Source organism: Cynocephalus volans, chromosome X (assembly GCF_027409185.1).
Source record: "Cynocephalus volans isolate mCynVol1 chromosome X, mCynVol1.pri, whole genome shotgun sequence".
NCBI classification, from domain to species: domain Eukaryota; kingdom Metazoa; phylum Chordata; class Mammalia; order Dermoptera; family Cynocephalidae; genus Cynocephalus; species Cynocephalus volans.
The window spans coordinates 46,127,031-46,131,228 of NC_084478.1; the positions used below are offsets into that span (position 1 = coordinate 46,127,031).

At 44.9% G+C, this 4,198-nt stretch overlaps 1 pseudogene; it reads right to left on the reverse strand.

Moving 5' to 3' along the window:
* Nucleotides 1–2,685: 2,685 nt before the first annotated feature.
* On the reverse strand, nucleotides 2,686–3,197 carry LOC134367200 (ferritin heavy chain-like; annotated as a pseudogene).
* Between the last annotated feature and the right edge of the window lie 1,001 nt (nucleotides 3,198–4,198).

The window sequence follows — 4,198 nt, forward strand, 5'->3', positions numbered from 1 at the left end:
GTAAACCACACTACTAAAACATACCTTCAAGTGCATCTTCTGTCTCCAGGCGAAAACACTACAAAATATGTAAACAAATGACTAACCTCTGTATTTGCTAAAATCTACTCTCTTAAACATGTTGAGTGATTGTTCAAACTTTCCCTCTCCCTCAGGTAACATGTCTCATTGTTAGGAAGAGGGATTTCCTTAACACATTATTTTCATAGCATAATTTCCCCAGATGATTGTCATTATGATGATGCTTTAGATTTGTTTAGAATGAAGACTAGCTGGACTACATCTGTCCTCATAGTTTATAAAAACTACTGCATTTCCATTTGTGAGAATTTGTTGAGTGACTGTGTAGCATTACCTCTTCAATAAAGATAAAGCAGAGAGTGATAAAGGAAAACATTCTCCAGCTACACTCTTGATTTAATTGGTTATTAAAATGATTTCACCTTGAATTTGTATTTTAGTGTTCGAAAATTGGCAAAATGATAATTAACATTTGGCTTAACTGGGCCAAGTCCATGTCTTATTTAACTTTGATTCCCTAGCATCAACTCATTTATTAAGAACAGATGATTGTTGAATTGAATTAAGCAGCCAAACAGCAGAAAAATGGAAGTTGTAGTTAATAAGATGGTCCAGACTGAAACACCGTTCTCATTGAAAAGCTTTCTTGTCATTTACTAGCATAATATAATCATTTATTAAAATGATTGAATGTTTTCCATACTGAGAAAATAATAGTTTTGTATTATGTTGATGTCTGCCTGTGAATAAAATAGGCGTGCTATCAAATTCATTGGAGGTGTCATGAGAATTGATACCTGAGACTAGCTGTGGGAACACATTTAAATTAAAAAATCTGCAAGAGTTCACAGCTAGATATTGCCTTCTGGCCACTATTGTTTGGGAATAATGCAATTTCAATATACAGAACCACATCATATATTTTAGGACTGCAGAGAAGCTTGACAGGTCCTCTATTGAAACTAAGGAGGAATGCACTGCAAGTTGGTGCTCAGACAAATATGAATAATGAGATAGAAAATGTTGATGATCTCAATTGGAGGAAAGAGTTGGAAGTGTAAGATAGTGCACATTCAGCACATTACTCATCACGTATATATTTAATGATTCTGGGCTTTATTAATAAAATGCTGTGTAACATATATGTCTTATTTTTTTCCCAAAGTCGAATCCCTGAATTTTGAGAAATTTTAGCATGTTTTAGTGAGAGAAAGAGAAGCTGTCTCATTTGCAAAAGTGTGCAGTCACTGACTGCTTTTTATCAAAGGGTTTATTACTGACCAAAATTCAGCAATCTAGTCTGGAAAATCAAAAGGAAGAACTCTGCTTCTGATGAGATGATATATAACATTGCCATGGATCCATTTTTTTCACTGAACACCTATTACTGTTTTGTGGCACTGGCTGATACTGAACATAGTCTAATAAAGGCTTGTCTAAAGAATTAAAAACCTATAAATTATGAAGGAAACACGCTTCCAGATGAGAAGGTGTGGCTGTGGTAACAACATTCACTTCTTTGTATTTTCATCCAGGCAATTGTTTATATTTTCTCCTTTTCACCCTTTCATTCTTTTTCCTTTCAGCAAACTCTATACCAGGGAAAAAGAGAAAAATGTAATTTATTACCCTAGAGGAGATATTTATTCCACTAGTAATAATTGCAATGGAGTCTGATAAAGGTGTAGTGATAATAAGACATATTAGCTGCGGTTCTCTTTGTAGCAAATAACAAAAATCAAACCAAAGTTGGATACCTGAATCCCAAGGGGAGAAATAAAACCAGGCTCAGAAAAGATCTAGAAAGCAACTATATCATTTACAATAATGCAATAACTAAACTGCTTTGAACAAAGGATGTATTGCTAAGGAAAAATTCAGAATCTAGTCTGGAGATTCAAAATGAACTCTGCTGCTGGTAGAATGAATGCATATGTAAATAAACATGAACTGTATATACAAAAAAAAATTAAATACATATATATTTTAAACTACTTTGTTCTAAGGAATATACAAAAGCCTAGCACTGGTGACCCCAGGAATTCATGCTGGTGTCTATGTTATTACTGTGGCATAGGCTGAGCTTGCCAGCTTCCAGGGCCCCCTTCTTGCTACCTAGAATCAACAGACATTAATATTTACATATTTTTAAAAAGTTTTCAGGTAAAGCTGAGGACCCCTTTATTTTAATACCTGACCAATCCCATTCCCTTCATTTATCCCCCAGAGGTACCATGTTTTATACTTTTACCACCCACCACACATCTGTCACAATGTATATAAGAGAAGGACTAATGATGTGTTCGCCAGAGGTCCACGGAACACCTTTCCCCTCCATCCGTGGAGATCTTAGCTGCATGTGGACGGGGCGGGGGTGGGTGGAGAGACACCCCTGGATACCCGTTTTAAACCTGCATGGGGATTTGCCCTTATCCTTAAAAGGTGAGAGTTTTGCACACGCGAATCAGCTGGACACCCATATTTCTTTGAGAACCAAATAACTTTATTGGGCACAAGGGCAACACAGGAAGGAAAAGCTTGAGTGAATGTCTGGAAAGGGCAACGTGCACGCCCGGCCTGGTTACCTGGGGAAGGCACCCCGTGGCCGTGGGGACAGTCTCATCTCAGTCCTCCTTGTCACCGTCGCCACCCAGGGTGAACTTGTCAAAGAGGTACCCTGCCATGCCGGCCTCCGGGGCCCCCATCTTGCGCAGGATGGTGAGGTGGCCCCCCAGCTCCTTGACGGCCTTGACCTGCTCGTGCAGGTAGTGGCTCTCCAGGAAGTCGCAGAGGTGTGCGTCGGCCTTGTTGGTGGCCAGGTGGTGCAGGTCCAGGAGGCTCTGGTTGACGCACTTCTCCAGGTGGAAGGTGGACTCCATGGCCCTGAGGCCGCTCTCCCAGTCGTCGCGGTCGGGCTTCTTGATGTCGCGCAGGCAGATGCGGCCTCCGCGCTGGTTCTGCAGCCTCATGAGCTGCTCTGCGTGCTCACCCTTCTCGTGCCACCGGCACAGGAAGTAGCGGGCAAAGTGCATGAGGGCCACGTCGTCGCGGTCGAAGTAGAAGGCCATGGACAGGTAGACGTAGGAGGCACAGAGCTCCAGGTTGATCTGGCTATCGACGGCGGCCTCGCAGTCCGGGTGGTAGTTCTGGCGCACCTGTGAGAGCACGGCGGCCATGGCGGGCGGAGGCAGCGCTGGCAGAACCAAGAAGGGGCCGCCGGCACGTGGAAGGCTGAGCGGGCGGCGGTGGCGGTGGCCTCGGGGTTCTCCTAACATGGACGTTAGGCAGCGGGTCTGCGACGGGACCGGAAGTGGATGGTGGCTACCGTCACGTGACATGGGGCGGGGGGAGCCATATCCGTTGGGAGTCAGGGGTCAGAGGGACTGAGTCCAGGAGGTCAGAGGGACCGGGGTCAGCAGGTCAGGAGGGTGAGGAGTGGAGATCAGGCAGTTGTGGGGATGGGGGTCAGTGGGTCGGAGGGTGGAGGGCAGTGGGGAGGATGGGGTCAGCTGGTCAGGGGGTCAGGGATGCGGCGCTCCCAGCGTCGGCGTTGGGCAGCAGGTCTGCCACAGGACCGGAAGTGGATGGTGGGGTCTGTTACAGGCAAGGGGCCGATCTGGTGCGGGGGTCAGGGGTCGGAGGTCAGCCGGTCAGAAGGGCCAGCGGGTCATGGGGCCAGGCGAGCAAAGTGCAGTCGGCCACCGGGGCTGGGGACGGTAGTCAGCGGGTCAGGGGTACGGGCATAAGGTGAAAAGTCGAGGAAGTCAGAGGGGAGGGGTGTCATGAGTGCTGAGGTACATCCGCAACGTAGGCGACTCTGCACCGACCATCTGACCTACATAATATTTTTTAAAGTTTTTTATGAATGTAGGTGCAACTTTTTTAAATCACCTGGATTTCTTAAAGCAACTTTTTTGAATATTGTTTAAATGTGATTGTTTCATTAAATGTGCTGTTTGTGATGTAATTAGTTGTATTTTTAATATCACAAAACTTTATTTGAATGGCAGCCATCCCCAGTGGCTTCAGTATCCATACTAATGACAGTTGTGATGACCTCTTCACTTAGTGTCTATACCTTATTAACTCCAGCGACCTAAGCTTTTCTCCTCTACTCCTGATCAAGTTCACACTTCTCCGACAGTAGAGCACCACCTCCAAAATTTCAAAGGTGAAT